The sequence below is a fragment of the Coffea arabica genome, chromosome 11e (genome assembly GCF_036785885.1).
Source record: "Coffea arabica cultivar ET-39 chromosome 11e, Coffea Arabica ET-39 HiFi, whole genome shotgun sequence".
NCBI classification, from domain to species: domain Eukaryota; kingdom Viridiplantae; phylum Streptophyta; class Magnoliopsida; order Gentianales; family Rubiaceae; genus Coffea; species Coffea arabica.
In genome coordinates this window covers 32,745,188-32,765,544 of record NC_092331.1, presented here as the reverse complement: position 1 = coordinate 32,765,544, position 20,357 = coordinate 32,745,188, and the positions used below count along the sequence as shown (strand labels likewise).

General features: G+C 39.3%; 16 non-coding genes across 16 annotated transcripts; all 16 read right to left on the bottom strand.

Annotated features, from left to right (window-relative positions):
- Positions 1-558: 558 nt before the first annotated feature.
- On the bottom strand, positions 559-677 carry LOC140022863 (5S ribosomal RNA). Its single transcript, XR_011826841.1, has one exon. It is a non-coding gene; the product is annotated as a 5S ribosomal RNA (ribosomal RNA).
- A 1,135-nt stretch (positions 678-1,812) lies between these two features.
- LOC140022852 (5S ribosomal RNA) lies at positions 1,813-1,931 on the bottom strand. The gene has a single exon (XR_011826830.1). It is a non-coding gene; the product is annotated as a 5S ribosomal RNA (ribosomal RNA).
- Positions 1,932-3,066: 1,135 nt separating this feature from the next.
- On the bottom strand, positions 3,067-3,185 carry LOC140022841 (5S ribosomal RNA). Its single transcript, XR_011826819.1, has one exon. It is a non-coding gene; the product is annotated as a 5S ribosomal RNA (ribosomal RNA).
- A 1,135-nt stretch (positions 3,186-4,320) lies between these two features.
- Positions 4,321-4,439, bottom strand: LOC140022829 (5S ribosomal RNA). Its single transcript, XR_011826808.1, has one exon. It is a non-coding gene; the product is annotated as a 5S ribosomal RNA (ribosomal RNA).
- A 1,135-nt stretch (positions 4,440-5,574) lies between these two features.
- LOC140029857 (5S ribosomal RNA) lies at positions 5,575-5,693 on the bottom strand. Its single transcript, XR_011833772.1, has one exon. It is a non-coding gene; the product is annotated as a 5S ribosomal RNA (ribosomal RNA).
- Positions 5,694-6,828: 1,135 nt separating this feature from the next.
- Positions 6,829-6,947, bottom strand: LOC140029985 (5S ribosomal RNA). Its single transcript, XR_011833899.1, has one exon. It is a non-coding gene; the product is annotated as a 5S ribosomal RNA (ribosomal RNA).
- A 1,135-nt stretch (positions 6,948-8,082) lies between these two features.
- Positions 8,083-8,201, bottom strand: LOC140030758 (5S ribosomal RNA). Its single transcript, XR_011834677.1, has one exon. It is a non-coding gene; the product is annotated as a 5S ribosomal RNA (ribosomal RNA).
- A 1,135-nt stretch (positions 8,202-9,336) lies between these two features.
- Positions 9,337-9,455, bottom strand: LOC140022818 (5S ribosomal RNA). The gene has a single exon (XR_011826797.1). It is a non-coding gene; the product is annotated as a 5S ribosomal RNA (ribosomal RNA).
- Positions 9,456-10,579: 1,124 nt separating this feature from the next.
- Positions 10,580-10,698, bottom strand: LOC140029856 (5S ribosomal RNA). The gene has a single exon (XR_011833771.1). It is a non-coding gene; the product is annotated as a 5S ribosomal RNA (ribosomal RNA).
- Positions 10,699-11,833: 1,135 nt separating this feature from the next.
- Positions 11,834-11,952, bottom strand: LOC140030200 (5S ribosomal RNA). The gene has a single exon (XR_011834114.1). It is a non-coding gene; the product is annotated as a 5S ribosomal RNA (ribosomal RNA).
- Positions 11,953-13,087: 1,135 nt separating this feature from the next.
- Positions 13,088-13,206, bottom strand: LOC140029983 (5S ribosomal RNA). The gene has a single exon (XR_011833897.1). It is a non-coding gene; the product is annotated as a 5S ribosomal RNA (ribosomal RNA).
- Positions 13,207-14,341: 1,135 nt separating this feature from the next.
- Positions 14,342-14,460, bottom strand: LOC140022807 (5S ribosomal RNA). The gene has a single exon (XR_011826786.1). It is a non-coding gene; the product is annotated as a 5S ribosomal RNA (ribosomal RNA).
- Positions 14,461-15,585: 1,125 nt separating this feature from the next.
- LOC140022796 (5S ribosomal RNA) lies at positions 15,586-15,704 on the bottom strand. Its single transcript, XR_011826775.1, has one exon. It is a non-coding gene; the product is annotated as a 5S ribosomal RNA (ribosomal RNA).
- A 1,135-nt stretch (positions 15,705-16,839) lies between these two features.
- On the bottom strand, positions 16,840-16,958 carry LOC140022785 (5S ribosomal RNA). Its single transcript, XR_011826764.1, has one exon. It is a non-coding gene; the product is annotated as a 5S ribosomal RNA (ribosomal RNA).
- Positions 16,959-18,082: 1,124 nt separating this feature from the next.
- Positions 18,083-18,201, bottom strand: LOC140029855 (5S ribosomal RNA). The gene has a single exon (XR_011833770.1). It is a non-coding gene; the product is annotated as a 5S ribosomal RNA (ribosomal RNA).
- A 1,135-nt stretch (positions 18,202-19,336) lies between these two features.
- Positions 19,337-19,455, bottom strand: LOC140031102 (5S ribosomal RNA). The gene has a single exon (XR_011835023.1). It is a non-coding gene; the product is annotated as a 5S ribosomal RNA (ribosomal RNA).
- Positions 19,456-20,357: the final 902 nt, after the last annotated feature.

The window sequence follows — 20,357 nt, the reverse complement described above, 5'->3', positions numbered from 1 at the left end:
AAAAGTGAAAAATAATATAATATATTATTTGTCCAAGTATAATAATTTCAACTTCACACAAATTAAATAAATTCGTTTAGGATTAAGTAATTAATGCCTTTGAAAAAAAGAATAACTTAGTTTAGTTAGATAAAATTATTTTTATGTTTATTAAATTATTTTTAATTCGTAAACGGGTCATATCGGGTCATATCAGGTCACCACGGGTTGACCCGAAATCGACCGGTTTTCTTTTCGGGTTCATCGGGTCCAACCCGATTCTGACCCGAATTCCCGAAACCTCAACCCAAACCCATTAATTTCGCGTTAGGTTCGTGTCGTGTTTTCAGGTCGTGTCGAAAATTGCCACCCCTAGTTGCGGTGATACATTTGCGCCGACAAATTTGAGCGACGATCCGGGCTTTGATCGAGCCGTACCGTTCCTGATTTGTCTCGCGCCTTCAGATCCTCCTTCACGCTTCGACAAGAAGCAAAATATTAAGCAATCGTTCCGACGGAGCTAAATTACTACAGGATAAAGAACGAATAGGAAATTTGGATTTCGAAACAAAAAAGAGAGGGGTGCAACACGAGGACTTCCCAGGGGGTCACCCATCCTAGTACTACTCTCGCCCAAGCACGCTTAACTTCGGAGTTCTGATGGGATCCGGTGCATTAGTGCTGGTATGATCGCACCCGCCATGTTCCTTTCGCTTTATTCTTTTAAACTACCCCGTCCTGCGAAGCAGTGTGGCTTTTCTAGACCGAAATTCATTTTAAGCGTCAATTCAAGCATTTTCCTCTTATCCTTTTATTTATTTAATTTATATTTTTTTTTGTTATTGATTTGCACCCTGTTTTTTTCCCTCATCCCGCAACTCTAAATTATCATGAAATCAATCCTTCACGCTTGCAGTTAGGGGTGGCAATTCGGGTCCAAATCAGGTTGGCGGGTCGGGTTCGGGTCAACAGACCCGCCAGAAAATCTGTTGACCCGAACCCCGACCCGCCAACCCGTGACGGGTCAGGTATGCTGACCCGAACCCGAAAATTTCAGGTTTACGGGGCGGCGGGTCGACCCGAAATGACCCGAAACTTAATTTTAATTTATTAATTTATCACTGTAATTTCTGATAAAATCAATTTCTCACAAAACTAATTACATAATCAAGTAATAAAAATTTAAATAAATGATTCCAAATCAAATCTAAAATAAATTAAACACCGTAAAAGTGTTTTATCCCAAGCAAAATATAAAATAAATTAAAACAATACAAAAGTGAAAAATAATATAATATATTATTTGTCCAAGTATAATAATTTCAACTTCACACAAATTAAATAAATTCGTTTAGGATTAAGTAATTAATGCCTTTGAAAAAAAGAATAACTTAGTTTAGTTAGATAAAATTATTTTTATGTTTATTAAATTATTTTTAATTCGTAAACGGGTCATATCGGGTCATATCAGGTCACCACGGGTTGACCCGAAATCGACCGGTTTTCTTTTCGGGTTCATCGGGTCCAACCCGATTCTGACCCGAATTCCCGAAACCTCAACCCAAACCCATTAATTTCGTGTTAGGTTCGTGTCGTGTTTTCAGGTCGTGTCGAAAATTGCCACCCCTAGTTGCGGTGATACATTTGCGCCGACAAATTTGAGCGACGATCCGGGCTTTGATCGAGCCGTACCGTTCCTGATTTGTCTCGCGCCTTCAGATCCTCCTTCACGCTTCGACAAGAAGCAAAATATTAAGCAATCGTTCCGACGGAGCTAAATTACTACAGGATAAAGAACGAATAGGAAATTTGGATTTCGAAACAAAAAAGAGAGGGGTGCAACACGAGGACTTCCCAGGGGGTCACCCATCCTAGTACTACTCTCGCCCAAGCACGCTTAACTTCGGAGTTCTGATGGGATCCGGTGCATTAGTGCTGGTATGATCGCACCCGCCATGTTCCTTTCGCTTTATTCTTTTAAACTACCCCGTCCTGCGAAGCAGTGTGGCTTTTCTAGACCGAAATTCATTTTAAGCGTCAATTCAAGCATTTTCCTCTTATCCTTTTATTTATTTACTTTATATTTTTTTTTGTTATTGATTTGCACCCTGTTTTTTTCCCTCATCCCGCAACTCTAAATTATCATGAAATCAATCCTTCACGCTTGCAGTTAGGGGTGGCAATTCGGGTCCAAATCAGGTTGGCGGGTCGGGTTCGGGTCAACAGACCCGCCAGAAAATCTGTTGACCCGAACCCCGACCCGCCAACCCGTGACGGGTCAGGTATGCTGACCCGAACCCGAAAATTTCAGGTTTACGGGGCGGCGGGTCGACCCGAAATGACCCGAAACTTAATTTTAATTTATTAATTTATCACTGTAATTTCTGATAAAATCAATTTCTCACAAAACTAATTACATAATCAAGTAATAAAAATTTAAATAAATGATTCCAAATCAAATCTAAAATAAATTAAACACCGTAAAAGTGTTTTATCCCAAGCAAAATATAAAATAAATTAAAACAATACAAAAGTGAAAAATAATATAATATATTATTTGTCCAAGTATAATAATTTCAACTTCACACAAATTAAATAAATTCGTTTAGGATTAAGTAATTAATGCCTTTGAAAAAAAGAATAACTTAGTTTAGTTAGATAAAATTATTTTTATGTTTATTAAATTATTTTTAATTCGTAAACGGGTCATATCGGGTCATATCAGGTCACCACGGGTTGACCCGAAATCTACCGGTTTTCTTTTCGGGTTCATCGGGTCCAACCCGATTCTGACCCGAATTCCCGAAACCTCAACCCAAACCCATTAATTTCGTGTTAGGTTCGTGTCGTGTTTTCAGATCGTGTCGAAAATTGCCACCCCTAGTTGCGGTGATACATTTGCGCCGACAAATTTGAGCGACGATCCGGGCTTTGATCGAGCCGTACCGTTCCTGATTTGTCTCGCGCCTTCAGATCCTCCTTCACGCTTCGACAAGAAGCAAAATATTAAGCAATCGTTCCGACGGAGCTAAATTACTACAGGATAAAGAACGAATAGGAAATTTGGATTTCGAAACAAAAAAGAGAGGGGTGCAACACGAGGACTTCCCAGGGGGTCACCCATCCTAGTACTACTCTCGCCCAAGCACGCTTAACTTCGGAGTTCTGATGGGATCCGGTGCATTAGTGCTGGTATGATCGCACCCGCCATGTTCCTTTCGCTTTATTCTTTTAAACTACCCCGTCCTGCGAAGCAGTGTGGCTTTTCTAGACCGAAATTCATTTTAAGCGTCAATTCAAGCATTTTCCTCTTATCCTTTTATTTATTTACTTTATATTTTTTTTTGTTATTGATTTGCACCCTGTTTTTTTCCCTCATCCCGCAACTCTAAATTATCATGAAATCAATCCTTCACGCTTGCAGTTAGGGGTGGCAATTCGGGTCCAAATCAGGTTGGCGGGTCGGGTTCGGGTCAACAGACCCGCCAGAAAATCTGTTGACCCGAACCCCGACCCGCCAACCCGTGACGGGTCAGGTATGCTGACCCGAACCCGAAAATTTCAGGTTTACGGGGCGGCGGGTCGACCCGAAATGACCCGAAACTTAATTTTAATTTATTAATTTATCACTGTAATTTCTGATAAAATCAATTTCTCACAAAACTAATTACATAATCAAGTAATAAAAATTTAAATAAATGATTCCAAATCAAATCTAAAATAAATTAAACACCGTAAAAGTGTTTTATCCCAAGCAAAATATAAAATAAATTAAAACAATACAAAAGTGAAAAATAATATAATATATTATTTGTCCAAGTATAATAATTTCAACTTCACACAAATTAAATAAATTCGTTTAGGATTAAGTAATTAATGCCTTTGAAAAAAAGAATAACTTAGTTTAGTTAGATAAAATTATTTTTATGTTTATTAAATTATTTTTAATTCGTAAACGGGTCATATCGGGTCATATCAGGTCACCACGGGTTGACCCGAAATCGACCGGTTTTCTTTTCGGGTTCATCGGGTCCAACCCGATTCTGACCCGAATTCCCGAAACCTCAACCCAAACCCATTAATTTCGCGTTAGGTTCGTGTCGTGTTTTCAGGTCGTGTCGAAAATTGCCACCCCTAGTTGCGGTGATACATTTGCGCCGACAAATTTGAGCGACGATCCGGGCTTTGATCGAGCCGTACCGTTCCTGATTTGTCTCGCGCCTTCAGATCCTCCTTCACGCTTCGACAAGAAGCAAAATATTAAGCAATCGTTCCGACGGAGCTAAATTACTACAGGATAAAGAACGAATAGGAAATTTGGATTTCGAAACAAAAAAGAGAGGGGTGCAACACGAGGACTTCCCAGGGGGTCACCCATCCTAGTACTACTCTCGCCCAAGCACGCTTAACTTCGGAGTTCTGATGGGATCCGGTGCATTAGTGCTGGTATGATCGCACCCGCCATGTTCCTTTCGCTTTATTCTTTTAAACTACCCCGTCCTGCGAAGCAGTGTGGCTTTTCTAGACCGAAATTCATTTTAAGCGTCAATTCAAGCATTTTCCTCTTATCCTTTTATTTATTTAATTTATATTTTTTTTTGTTATTGATTTGCACCCTGTTTTTTTCCCTCATCCCGCAACTCTAAATTATCATGAAATCAATCCTTCACGCTTGCAGTTAGGGGTGGCAATTCGGGTCCAAATCAGGTTGGCGGGTCGGGTTCGGGTCAACAGACCCGCCAGAAAATCTGTTGACCCGAACCCCGACCCGCCAACCCGTGACGGGTCAGGTATGCTGACCCGAACCCGAAAATTTCAGGTTTACGGGGCGGCGGGTCGACCCGAAATGACCCGAAACTTAATTTTAATTTATTAATTTATCACTGTAATTTCTGATAAAATCAATTTCTCACAAAACTAATTACATAATCAAGTAATAAAAATTTAAATAAATGATTCCAAATCAAATCTAAAATAAATTAAACACCGTAAAAGTGTTTTATCCCAAGCAAAATATAAAATAAATTAAAACAATACAAAAGTGAAAAATAATATAATATATTATTTGTCCAAGTATAATAATTTCAACTTCACACAAATTAAATAAATTCGTTTAGGATTAAGTAATTAATGCCTTTGAAAAAAAGAATAACTTAGTTTAGTTAGATAAAATTATTTTTATGTTTATTAAATTATTTTTAATTCGTAAACGGGTCATATCGGGTCATATCAGGTCACCACGGGTTGACCCGAAATCGACCGGTTTTCTTTTCGGGTTCATCGGGTCCAACCCGATTCTGACCCGAATTCCCGAAACCTCAACCCAAACCCATTAATTTCGTGTTAGGTTCGTGTCGTGTTTTCAGGTCGTGTCGAAAATTGCCACCCCTAGTTGCGGTGATACATTTGCGCCGACAAATTTGAGCGACGATCCGGGCTTTGATCGAGCCGTACCGTTCCTGATTTGTCTCGCGCCTTCAGATCCTCCTTCACGCTTCGACAAGAAGCAAAATATTAAGCAATCGTTCCGACGGAGCTAAATTACTACAGGATAAAGAACGAATAGGAAATTTGGATTTCGAAACAAAAAAGAGAGGGGTGCAACACGAGGACTTCCCAAGGGGTCACCCATCCTAGTACTACTCTCGCCCAAGCACGCTTAACTTCGGAGTTCTGATGGGATCCGGTGCATTAGTGCTGGTATGATCGCACCCGCCATGTTCCTTTCGCTTTATTCTTTTAAACTACCCCGTCCTGCGAAGCAGTGTGGCTTTTGTAGACCGAAATTCATTTTAAGCGTCAATTCAAGCATTTTCCTCTTATCCTTTTATTTATTTACTTTATATTTTTTTTTGTTATTGATTTGCACCCTGTTTTTTTCCCTCATCCCGCAACTCTAAATTATCATGAAATCAATCCTTCACGCTTGCAGTTAGGGGTGGCAATTCGGGTCCAAATCAGGTTGGCGGGTCGGGTTCGGGTCAACAGACCCGCCAGAAAATCTGTTGACCCGAACCCCGACCCGCCAACCCGTGACGGGTCAGGTATGCTGACCCGAACCCGAAAATTTCAGGTTTACGGGGCGGCGGGTCGACCCGAAATGACCCGAAACTTAATTTTAATTTATTAATTTATCACTGTAATTTCTGATAAAATCAATTTCTCACAAAACTAATTACATAATCAAGTAATAAAAATTTAAATAAATGATTCCAAATCAAATCTAAAATAAATTAAACACCGTAAAAGTGTTTTATCCCAAGCAAAATATAAAATAAATTAAAACAATACAAAAGTGAAAAATAATATAATATATTATTTGTCCAAGTATAATAATTTCAACTTCACACAAATTAAATAAATTCGTTTAGGATTAAGTAATTAATGCCTTTGAAAAAAAGAATAACTTAGTTTAGTTAGATAAAATTATTTTTATGTTTATTAAATTATTTTTAATTCGTAAACGGGTCATATCGGGTCATATCAGGTCACCACGGGTTGACCCGAAATCGACCGGTTTTCTTTTCGGGTTCATCGGGTCCAACCCGATTCTGACCCGAATTCCCGAAACCTCAACCCAAACCCATTAATTTCGTGTTAGGTTCGTGTCGTGTTTTCAGGTCGTGTCGAAAATTGCCACCCCTAGTTGCGGTGATACATTTGCGCCGACAAATTTGAGCGACGATCCGGGCTTTGATCGAGCCGTACCGTTCCTGATTTGTCTCGCGCCTTCAGATCCTCCTTCACGCTTCGACAAGAAGCAAAATATTAAGCAATCGTTCCGACGGAGCTAAATTACTACAGGATAAAGAACGAATAGGAAATTTGGATTTCGAAACAAAAAAGAGAGGGATGCAACACGAGGACTTCCCAGGGGGTCACCCATCCTAGTACTACTCTCGCCCAAGCACGCTTAACTTCGGAGTTCTGATGGGATCCGGTGCATTAGTGCTGGTATGATCGCACCCGCCATGTTCCTTTCGCTTTATTCTTTTAAACTACCCCGTCCTGCGAAGCAGTGTGGCTTTTCTAGACCGAAATTCATTTTAAGCGTCAATTCAAGCATTTTCCTCTTATCCTTTTATTTATTTACTTTATATTTTTTTTTGTTATTGATTTGCACCCTGTTTTTTTCCCTCATCCCGCAACTCTAAATTATCATGAAATCAATCCTTCACGCTTGCAGTTAGGGGTGGCAATTCGGGTCCAAATCAGGTTGGCGGGTCGGGTTCGGGTCAACAGACCCGCCAGAAAATCTGTTGACCCGAACCCCGACCCGCCAACCCGTGACGGGTCAGGTATGCTGACCCGAACCCGAAAATTTCAGGTTTACGGGGCGGCGGGTCGACCCGAAATGACCCGAAACTTAATTTTAATTTATTAATTTATCACTGTAATTTCTGATAAAATCAATTTCTCACAAAACTAATTACATAATCAAGTAATAAAAATTTAAATAAATGATTCCAAATCAAATCTAAAATAAATTAAACACCGTAAAAGTGTTTTATCCCAAGCAAAATATAAAATAAATTAAAACAATACAAAAGTGAAAAATAATATAATATATTATTTGTCCAAGTATAATAATTTCAACTTCACACAAATTAAATAAATTCGTTTAGGATTAAGTAATTAATGCCTTTGAAAAAAAGAATAACTTAGTTTAGTTAGATAAAATTATTTTTATGTTTATTAAATTATTTTTAATTCGTAAACGGGTCATATCGGGTCATATCAGGTCACCACGGGTTGACCCGAAATCGATCGGTTTTCTTTTCGGGTTCATCGGGTCCAACCCGATTCTGACCCGAATTCCCGAAACCTCAACCCAAACCCATTAATTTCGTGTTAGGTTCGTGTCGTGTTTTCAGGTCGTGTCGAAAATTGCCACCCCTAGTTGCGGTGATACATTTGCGCCGACAAATTTGAGCGACGATCCGGGCTTTGATCGAGCCGTACCGTTCCTGATTTGTCTCGCGCCTTCAGATCCTCCTTCACGCTTCGACAAGAAGCAAAATATTAAGCAATCGTTCCGACGGAGCTAAATTACTACAGGATAAAGAACGAATAGGAAATTTGGATTTCGAAACAAAAAAGAGAGGGGTGCAACACGAGGACTTCCCAGGGGGTCACCCATCCTAGTACTACTCTCGCCCAAGCACGCTTAACTTCGGAGTTCTGAAGGGATCCGGTGCATTAGTGCTGGTATGATCGCACCCGCCATGTTCCTTTCGCGTTATTCTTTTAAACTACCCCGTCCTGCGAAGCAGTGTGGCTTTTCTAGACCGAAATTCATTTTAAGCGTCAATTCAAGCATTTTCCTCTTATCCTTTTATTTATTTACTTTATATATTTTTTTGTTATTGATTTGCACCCTGTTTTTTTCCCTCATCCCGCAACTCTAAATTATCATGAAATCAATCCTTCACGCTTGCAGTTAGGGGTGGCAATTCGGGTCCAAATCAGGTTGGCGGGTCGGGTTCGGGTCAAAAGACCCGCCAGAAAATCTGTTGACCCGAACCCCGACCCGCCAACCCGTGACGGGTCAGGTATGCTGACCCGAACCCGAAAATTTCAGGTTTACGGGGCGGCGGGTCGACCCGAAATGACCCGAAACTTAATTTTAATTTATTAATTTATCACTGTAATTTCTGATAAAATCAATTTCTCACAAAACTAATTACATAATCAAGTAATAAAAATTTAAATAAATGATTCCAAATCAAATCTAAAATAAATTAAACACCGTAAAAGTGTTTTATCCCAAGCAAAATATAAAATAAATTAAAACAATACAAAAGTGAAAAATAATATAATATATTATTTGTCCAAGTATAATAATTTCAACTTCACACAAATTAAATAAATTCGTTTAGGATTAAGTAATTAATGCCTTTGAAAAAAAGAATAACTTAGTTTAGTTAGATAAAATTATTTTTATGTTTATTAAATTATTTTTAATTCGTAAACGGGTCATATCGGGTCATATCAGGTCACCACGGGTTGACCCGAAATCGACCGGTTTTCTTTTCGGGTTCATCGGGTCCAACCCGATTCTGACCCGAATTCCCGAAACCTCAACCCAAACCCATTAATTTCGTGTTAGGTTCGTGTCGTGTTTTCAGGTCGTGTCGAAAATTGCCACCCCTAGTTGCGGTGATACATTTGCGCCGACAAATTTGAGCGACGATCCGGGCTTTGATCGAGCCGTACCGTTCCTGATTTGTCTCGCGCCTTCAGATCCTCCTTCACGCTTCGACAAGAAGCAAAATATTAAGCAATCGTTCCGACGGAGCTAAATTACTACAGGATAAAGAACGAATAGGAAATTTGGATTTCGAAACAAAAAAGAGAGGGGTGCAACACGAGGACTTCCCAGGGGGTCACCCATCCTAGTACTACTCTCGCCCAAGCACGCTTAACTTCGGAGTTCTGATGGGATCCGGTGCATTAGTGCTGGTATGATCGCACCCGCCATGTTCCTTTCGCGTTATTCTTTTAAACTACCCCGTCCTGCGAAGCAGTGTGGCTTTTCTAGACCGAAATTCATTTTAAGCGTCAATTCAAGCATTTTCCTCTTATCCTTTTATTTATTTACTTTATATATTTTTTTGTTATTGATTTGCACCCTGTTTTTTTCCCTCATCCCGCAACTCTAAATTATCATGAAATCAATCCTTCACGCTTGCAGTTAGGGGTGGCAATTCGGGTCCAAATCAGGTTGGCGGGTCGGGTTCGGGTCAACAGACCCGCCAGAAAATCTGTTGACCCGAACCCCGACCCGCCAACCCGTGACGGGTCAGGTATGCTGACCCGAACCCGAAAATTTCAGGTTTACGGGGCGGCGGGTCGACCCGAAATGACCCGAAACTTAATTTTAATTTATTAATTTATCACTGTAATTTCTGATAAAATCAATTTCTCACAAAACTAATTACATAATCAAGTAATAAAAATTTAAATAAATGATTCCAAATCAAATCTAAAATAAATTAAACACCGTAAAAGTGTTTTATCCCAAGCAAAATATAAAATAAATTAAAACAATACAAAAGTGAAAAATAATATAATATATTATTTGTCCAAGTATAATAATTTCAACTTCACACAAATTAAATAAATTCGTTTAGGATTAAGTAATTAATGCCTTTGAAAAAAAGAATAACTTAGTTTAGTTAGATAAAATTATTTTATGTTTATTAAATTATTTTTAATTCGTAAACGGGTCATATCAGGTCACCACGGGTTGACCCGAAATCGACCGGTTTTCTTTTCGGGTTCATCGGGTCCAACCCGATTCTGACCCGAATTCCCGAAACCTCAACCCAAACCCATTAATTTCGTGTTAGGTTCGTGTCGTGTTTTCAGGTCGTGTCGAAAATTGCCACCCCTAGTTGCGGTGATACATTTGCGCCGACAAATTTGAGCGACGATCTGGGCTTTGATCGAGCCGTACCGTTCCTGATTTGTCTCGCGCCTTCAGATCCTCCTTCACGCTTCGACAAGAAGCAAAATATAAAGCAATCGTTCCGACGGAGCTAAATTACTACAGGATAAAGAACGAATAGGAAATTTGGATTTCGAAACAAAAAAGAGAGGGGTGCAACACGAGGACTTCCCAAGGGGTCACCCATCCTAGTACTACTCTCGCCCAAGCACGCTTAACTTCGGAGTTCTGATGGGATCCGGTGCATTAGTGCTGGTATGATCGCACCCGCCATGTTCCTTTCGCTTTATTCTTTTAAACTACCCCATCCTGCGAAGCAGTGTGGCTTTTCTAGACCGAAATTCATTTTAAGCGTCAATTCAAGCATTTTCCTCTTATCCTTTTATTTATTTACTTTATATTTTTTTTTGTTATTGATTTGCACCCTGTTTTTTTCCCTCATCCCGCAACTCTAAATTATCATGAAATCAATCCTTCACGCTTGCAGTTAGGGGTGGCAATTCGGGTCCAAATCAGGTTGGCGGGTCGGGTTCGGGTCAACAGACCCGCCAAAAAATCTGTTGACCCGAACCCCGACCCGCCAACCCGTGACGGGTCAGGTATGCTGACCCGAACCCGAAAATTTCAGGTTTACGGGGCGGCGGGTCGACCCGAAATGACCCGAAACTTAATTTTAATTTATTAATTTATCACTGTAATTTCTGATAAAATCAATTTCTCACAAAACTAATTACATAATCAAGTAATAAAAATTTAAATAAATGATTCCAAATCAAATCTAAAATAAATTAAACACCGTAAAAGTGTTTTATCCCAAGCAAAATATAAAATAAATTAAAACAATACAAAAGTGAAAAATAATATAATATATTATTTGTCCAAGTATAATAATTTCAACTTCACACAAATTAAATAAATTCGTTTAGGATTAAGTAATTAATGCCTTTGAAAAAAAGAATAACTTAGTTTAGTTAGATAAAATTATTTTTATGTTTATTAAATTATTTTTAATTCGTAAACGGGTCATATCGGGTCATATCAGGTCACCACGGGTTGACCCGAAATCGACCGGTTTTCTTTTCGGGTTCATCGGGTCCAACCCGATTCTGACCCGAATTCCCGAAACCTCAACCCAAACCCATTAATTTCGCGTTAGGTTCGTGTCGTGTTTTCAGGTCGTGTCGAAAATTGCCACCCCTAGTTGCGGTGATACATTTGCGCCGACAAATTTGAGCGACGATCCGGGCTTTGATCGAGCCGTACCGTTCCTGATTTGTCTCGCGCCTTCAGATCCTCCTTCACGCTTCGACAAGAAGCAAAATATTAAGCAATCGTTCCGACGGAGCTAAATTACTACAGGATAAAGAACGAATAGGAAATTTGGATTTCGAAACAAAAAAGAGAGGGGTGCAACACGAGGACTTCCCAGGGGGTCACCCATCCTAGTACTACTCTCGCCCAAGCACGCTTAACTTCGGAGTTCTGATGGGATCCGGTGCATTAATGCTGGTATGATCGCACCCGCCATGTTCCTTTCGCTTTATTCTTTTAAACTACCCCGTCCTGCGAAGCAGTGTGGCTTTTCTAGACCGAAATTCATTTTAAGCGTCAATTCAAGCATTTTCCTCTTATCCTTTTATTTATTTACTTTATATTTTTTTTTGTTATTGATTTGCACCCTGTTTTTTTCCCTCATCCCGCAACTCTAAATTATCATGAAATCAATCCTTCACGCTTGCAGTTAGGGGTGGCAATTCGGGTCCAAATCAGGTTGGCGGGTCGGGTTCGGGTCAACAGACCCGCCAGAAAATCTGTTGACCCGAACCCCGACCCGCCAACCCGTGACGGGTCAGGTATGCTGACCCGAACCCGAAAATTTCAGGTTTACGGGGCGGCGGGTCGACCCGAAATGACCCGAAACTTAATTTAAATTTATTAATTTATCACTGTAATTTCTGATAAAATCAATTTCTCACAAAACTAATTACATAATCAAGTAATAAAAATTTAAATAAATGATTCCAAATCAAATCTAAAATAAATTAAACACCGTAAAAGTGTTTTATCCCAAGCAAAATATAAAATAAATTAAAACAATACAAAAGTGAAAAATAATATAATATATTATTTGTCCAAGTATAATAATTTCAACTTCACACAAATTAAATAAATTCGTTTAGGATTAAGTAATTAATGCCTTTGAAAAAAAGAATAACTTAGTTTAGTTAGATAAAATTATTTTTATGTTTATTAAATTATTTTTAATTCGTAAACGGGTCATATCGGGTCATATCAGGTCACCACGGGTTGACCCGAAATCGACCGGTTTTCTTTTCGGGTTCATCGGGTCCAACCCGATTCTGACCCGAATTCCCGAAACCTCAACCCAAACCCATTAATTTCGTGTTAGGTTCGTGTCGTGTTTTCAGGTCGTGTCGAAAATTGCCACCCCTAGTTGCGGTGATACATTTGCACCGACAAATTTGAGCGACGATCCGGGCTTTGATCGAGCCGTACCGTTCCTGATTTGTCTCGCGCCTTCAGATCCTCCTTCACGCTTCGACAAGAAGCAAAATATTAAGCAATCGTTCCGACGGAACTAAATTACTACAGGATAAAGAACGAATAGGAAATTTGGATTTCGAAACAAAAAAGAGAGGGATGCAACACGAGGACTTCCCAGGGGGTCACCCATCCTAGTACTACTCTCGCCCAAGCACGCTTAACTTCGGAGTTCTGATGGGATCCGGTGCATTAGTGCTGGTATGATCGCACCCGCCATGTTCCTTTCGCTTTATTCTTTTAAACTACCCCGTCCTGCGAAGCAGTGTGGCTTTTCTAGACCGAAATTCATTTTAAGCGTCAATTCAAGCATTTTCCTCTTATCCTTTTATTTATTTACTTTATATTTTTTTTTGTTATTGATTTGCACCCTGTTTTTTTCCCTCATCCCGCAACTCTAAATTATCATGAAATCAATCCTTCACGCTTGCAGTTAGGGGTGGCAATTCGGGTCCAAATCAGGTTGGCGGGTCGGGTTCGGGTCAACAGACCCGCCAGAAAATCTGTTGACCCGAACCCCGACCCGCCAACCCGTGACGGGTCAGGTATGCTGACCCGAACCCGAAAATTTCAGGTTTACGGGGCGGCGGGTCGACCCGAAATGACCCGAAACTTAATTTTAATTTATTAATTTATCACTGTAATTTCTGATAAAATCAATTTCTCACAAAACTAATTACATAATCAAGTAATAAAAATTTAAATAAATGATTCCAAATCAAATCTAAAATAAATTAAACACCGTAAAAGTGTTTTATCCCAAGCAAAATATAAAATAAATTAAAACAATACAAAAGTGAAAAATAATATAATATATTATTTGTCCAAGTATAATAATTTCAACTTCACACAAATTAAATAAATTCGTTTAGGATTAAGTAATTAATGCCTTTGAAAAAAAGAATAACTTAGTTTAGTTAGACAAAATTATTTTTATGTTTATTAAATTATTTTTAATTCGTAAACGGGTCATATCGGGTCATATCAGGTCACCACGGGTTGACCCGAAATCGACCGGTTTTCTTTTCGGGTTCATCGGGTCCAACCCGATTCTGACCCGAATTCCCGAAACCTCAACCCAAACCCATTAATTTCGTGTTAGGTTCGTGTCGTGTTTTCAGGTCGTGTCGAAAATTGCCACCCCTAGTTGCGGTGATACATTTGCGCCGACAAATTTGAGCGACGATCCGGGCTTTGATCGAGCCGTACCGTTCCTGATTTGTCTCGCGCCTTCAGATCCTCCTTCACGCTTCGACAAGAAGCAAAATATTAAGCAATCGTTCCGACGGAGCTAAATTACTACAGGATAAAGAACGAATAGGAAATTTGGATTTCGAAACAAAAAAGAGAGGGGTGCAACACGAGGACTTCCCAGGGGGTCACCCATCCTAGTACTACTCTCGCCCAAGCACGCTTAACTTCGGAGTTCTGATGGGATCCGGTGCATTAGTGCTGGTATGATCGCACCCGCCATGTTCCTTTCGCGTTATTCTTTTAAACTACCCCGTCCTGCGAAGCAGTGTGGCTTTTCTAGACCGAAATTCATTTTAAGCGTCAATTCAAGCATTTTCCTCTTATCCTTTTATTTATTTACTTTATATATTTTTTTGTTATTGATTTGCACCCTGTTTTTTTCCCTCATCCCGCAACTCTAAATTATCATGAAATCAATCCTTCACGCTTGCAGTTAGGGGTGGCAATTCGGGTCCAAATCAGGTTGGCGGGTCGGGTTCGGGTCAACAGACCCGCCAGAAAATCTGTTGACCCGAACCCCGACCCGCCAACCCGTGACGGGTCAGGTATGCTGACCCGAACCCGAAAATTTCAGGTTTACGGGGCGGCGGGTCGACCCGAAATGACCCGAAACTTAATTTTAATTTATTAATTTATCACTGTAATTTCTGATAAAATCAATTTCTCACAAAACTAATTACATAATCAAGTAATAAAAATTTAAATAAATGATTCCAAATCAAATCTAAAATAAATTAAACACCGTAAAAGTGTTTTATCCCAAGCAAAATATAAAATAAATTAAAACAATACAAAAGTGAAAAATAATATAATATATTATTTGTCCAAGTATAATAATTTCAACTTCACACAAATTAAATAAATTCGTTTAGGATTAAGTAATTAATGCCTTTGAAAAAAAGAATAACTTAGTTTAGTTAGATAAAATTATTTTTATGTTTATTAAATTATTTTTAATTCGTAAACGAGTCATATCAGGTCACCACGGGTTGACCCGAAATCGACCGGTTTTCTTTTCGGGTTCATCGGGTCCAACCCGATTCTGACCCGAATTCCCGAAACCTCAACCCAAACCCATTAATTTCGTGTTAGGTTCGTGTCGTGTTTTCAGGTCGTGTCGAAAATTGCCACCCCTAGTTGCGGTGATACATTTGCGCCGACAAATTTGAGCGACGATCCGGGCTTTGATCGAGCCGTACCGTTCCTGATTTGTCTCGCGCCTTCAGATCCTCCTTCACGCTTCGACAAGAAGCAAAATATTAAGCAATCGTTCCGACGGAGCTAAATTACTACAGGATAAAGAACGAATAGGAAATTTGGATTTCGAAACAAAAAAGAGAGGGGTGCAACACGAGGACTTCCCAGGGGGTCACCCATCCTAGTACTACTCTCGCCCAAGCACGCTTAACTTCGGAGTTCTGATGGGATCCGGTGCATTAGTGCTGGTATGATCGCACCCGCCATGTTCCTTTCGCTTTATTCTTTTAAACTACCCCGTCCTGCGAAGCAGTGTGGCTTTTCTAGACCGAAATTCATTTTAAGCGTCAATTCAAGCATTTTCCTCTTATCCTTTTATTTATTTACTTTATATTTTTTTTTGTTATTGATTTGCACCCTGTTTTTTTCCCTCATCCCGCAACTCTAAATTATCATGAAATCAATCCTTCACGCTTGCAGTTAGGGGTGGCAATTCGGGTCCAAATCAGGTTGGCGGGTCGGGTTCGGGTCAACAGACCCGCCAGAAAATCTGTTGACCCGAACCCCGACCCGCCAACCCGTGACGGGTCAGGTATGCTGACCCGAACCCGAAAATTTCAGGTTTACGGGGCGGCGGGTCGACCCGAAATGACCCGAAACTTAATTTAAATTTATTAATTTATCACTGTAATTTCTGATAAAATCAATTTCTCACAAAACTAATTACATAATCAAGTAATAAAAATTTAAATAAATGATTCCAAATCAAATCTAAAATAAATTAAACACCGTAAAAGTGTTTTATCCCAAGCAAAATATAAAATAAATTAAAACAATACAAAAGTGAAAAATAATATAATATATTATTTGTCCAAGTATAATAATTTCAACTTCACACAAATTAAATAAATTCGTTTAGGATTAAGTAATTAATGCCTTTGAAAAAAAGAATAACTTAGTTTAGTTAGATAAAATTATTTTTATGTTTATTAAATTATTTTTAATTCGTAAACGGGTCATATCGGGTCATATCAGGTCACCACGGGTTGACCCGAAATCGACCGGTTTTCTTTTCGGGTTCATCGGGTCCAACCCGATTCTGACCCGAATTCCCGAAACCTCAACCCAAACCCATTAATTTCGTGTTAGGTTCGTGTCGTGTTTTCAGGTCGTGTCGAAAATTGCCACCCCTAGTTGCGGTGATACATTTGCGCCGACAAATTTGAGCGACGATCCGGGCTTTGATCGAGCCGTACCGTTCCTGATTTGTCTCGCGCCTTCAGATCCTCCTTCACGCTTCGACAAGAAGCAAAATATTAAGCAATCGTTCCGACGGAGCTAAATTACTACAGGATAAAGAACGAATAGGAAATTTGGATTTCGAAACAAAAAAGAGAGGGGTGCAACACGAGGACTTCCCAGGGGGTCACCCATCCTAGTACTACTCTCGCCCAAGCACGCTTAACTTCGGAGTTCTGATGGGATCCGGTGCATTAGTGCTGGTATGATCGCACCCGCCATGTTCCTTTCGCGTTATTCTTTTAAACTACCCCGTCCTGCGAAGCAGTGTGGCTTTTCTAGACCGAAATTCATTTTAAGCGTCAATTCAAGCATTTTCCTCTTATCCTTTTATTTATTTACTTTATATATTTTTTTGTTATTGATTTGCACCCTGTTTTTTTCCCTCATCCCGCAACTCTAAATTATCATGAAATCAATCCTTCACGCTTGCAGTTAGGGGTGGCAATTCGGGTCCAAATCAGGTTGGCGGGTCGGGTTCGGGTCAAAAGACCCGCCAGAAAATCTGTTGACCCGAACCCCGACCCGCCAACCCGTGACGGGTCAGGTATGCTGACCCGAACCCGAAAATTTCAGGTTTACGGGGCGGCGGGTCGACCCGAAATGACCCGAAACTTAATTTTAATTTATTAATTTATCACTGTAATTTCTGATAAAATCAATTTCTCACAAAACTAATTACATAATCAAGTAATAAAAATTTAAATAAATGATTCCAAATCAAATCTAAAATAAATTAAACACCGTAAAAGTGTTTTATCCCAAGCAAAATATAAAATAAATTAAAACAATACAAAAGTGAAAAATAATATAATATATTATTTGTCCAAGTATAATAATTTCAACTTCACACAAATTAAATAAATTCGTTTAGGATTAAGTAATTAATGCCTTTGAAAAAAAGAATAACTTAGTTTAGTTAGATAAAATTATTTTATGTTTATTAAATTATTTTTAATTCGTAAACGGGTCATATCAGGTCACCACGGGTTGACCCGAAATCGACCGGTTTTCTTTTCGGGTTCATCGGGTCCAACCCGATTCTGACCCGAATTCCCGAAACCTCAACCCAAACCCATTAATTTCGTGTTAGGTTCGTGTCGTGTTTTCAGGTCGTGTCGAAAATTGCCACCCCTAGTTGCGGTGATACATTTGCGCCGACAAATTTGAGCGACGATCCGGGCTTTGATCGAGCCGTACCGTTCCTGATTTGTCTCGCGCCTTCAGATCCTCCTTCACGCTTCGACAAGAAGCAAAATATTAAGCAATCGTTCCGACGGAGCTAAATTACTACAGGATAAAGAACGAATAGGAAATTTGGATTTCGAAACAAAAAAGAGAGGGGTGCAACACGAGGACTTCCCAAGGGGTCACCCATCCTAGTACTACTCTCGCCCAAGCACGCTTAACTTCGGAGTTCTGATGGGATCCGGTGCATTAGTGCTGGTATGATCGCACCCGCCATGTTCCTTTCGCTTTATTCTTTTAAACTACCCCATCCTGCGAAGCAGTGTGGCTTTTCTAGACCGAAATTCATTTTAAGCGTCAATTCAAGCATTTTCCTCTTATCCTTTTATTTATTTACTTTATATTTTTTTTTGTTATTGATTTGCACCCTGTTTTTTTCCCTCATCCCGCAACTCTAAATTATCATGAAATCAATCCTTCACGCTTGCAGTTAGGGGTGGCAATTCGGGTCCAAATCAGGTTGGCGGGTCGGGTTCGGGTCAACAGACCCGCCAAAAAATCTGTTGACCCGAACCCCGACCCGCCAACCCGTGACGGGTCAGGTATGCTGACCCGAACCCGAAAATTTCAGGTTTACGGGGCGGCGGGTCGACCCGAAATGACCCGAAACTTAATTTTAATTTATTAATTTATCACTGTAATTTCTGATAAAATCAATTTCTCACAAAACTAATTACATAATCAAGTAATAAAAATTTAAATAAATGATTCCAAATCAAATCTAAAATAAATTAAACACCGTAAAAGTGTTTTATCCCAAGCAAAATATAAAATAAATTAAAACAATACAAAAGTGAAAAATAATATAATATATTATTTGTCCAAGTATAATAATTTCAACTTCACACAAATTAAATAAATTCGTTTAGGATTAAGTAATTAATGCCTTTGAAAAAAAGAATAACTTAGTTTAGTTAGATAAAATTATTTTTATGTTTATTAAATTATTTTTAATTCGTAAACGGGTCATATCGGGTCATATCAGGTCACCACGGGTTGACCCGAAATCGACCGGTTTTCTTTTCGGGTTCATCGGGTCCAACCCGATTCTGACCCGAATTCCCGAAACCTCAACCCAAACCCATTAATTTCGTGTTAGGTTCGTGTCGTGTTTTCAGGTCGTGTCGAAAATTGCCACCCCTAGTTGCGGTGATACATTTGCGCCGACAAATTTGAGCGACGATCCGGGCTTTGATCGAGCCGTACCGTTCCTGATTTGTCTCGCGCCTTCAGATCCTCCTTCACGCTTCGACAAGAAGCAAAATATTAAGCAATCGTTCCGACGGAGCTAAATTACTACAGGATAAAGAACGAATAGGAAATTTGGATTTCGAAACAAAAAAGAGAGGGGTGCAACACGAGGACTTCCCAGGGGGTCACCCATCCTAGTACTACTCTCGCCCAAGCACGCTTAACTTCAGAGTTCTGATGGGATCCGGTGCATTAATGCTGGTATGATCGCACCCGCCATGTTCCTTTCGCTTTATTCTTTTAAACTACCCCGTCCTGCGAAGCAGTGTGGCTTTTCTAGACCGAAATTCATTTTAAGCGTCAATTCAAGCATTTTCCTCTTATCCTTTTATTTATTTACTTTATATTTTTTTTTGTTATTGATTTGCACCCTGTTTTTTTCCCTCATCCCGCAACTCTAAATTATCATGAAATCAATCCTTCACGCTTGCAGTTAGGGGTGGCAATTCGGGTCCAAATCAGGTTGGCGGGTCGGGTTCGGGTCAACAGACCCGCCAGAAAATCTGTTGACCCGAACCCCGACCCGCCAACCCGTGACGGGTCAGGTATGCTGACCCGAACCCGAAAATTTCAGGTTTACGGGGCGACGGGTCGACCCGAAATGACCCGAAACTTAATTTTAATTTATTAATTTATCACTGTAATTTCTAATAAAATCAATTTCTCACAAAACTAATTACATAATCAAGTAATAAAAATTTAAATAAATGATTCCAAATCAAATCTAAAATAAATTAAACACCGTAAAAGTGTTTTATCCCAAGCAAAATATAAAATAAATTAAAACAATACAAAAGTGAAAAATAATATAATATATTATTTGTCCAAGTATAATAATTTCAACTTCACACAAATTAAATAAATTCGTTTAGGATTAAGTAATTAATGCCTTTGAAAAAAAGAATAACTTAGTTTAGTTAGATAAAATTATTTTTATGTTTATTAAATTATTTTTAATTCGTAAACGGGTCATATCGGGTCATATCAGGTCACCACGGGTTGACCCGAAATCGACCGGTTTTCTTTTCGGGTTCATCGGGTCCAACCCGATTCTGACCCGAATTCCCGAAACCTCAACCCAAACCCATTAATTTCGTGTTAGGTTCGTGTCGTGTTT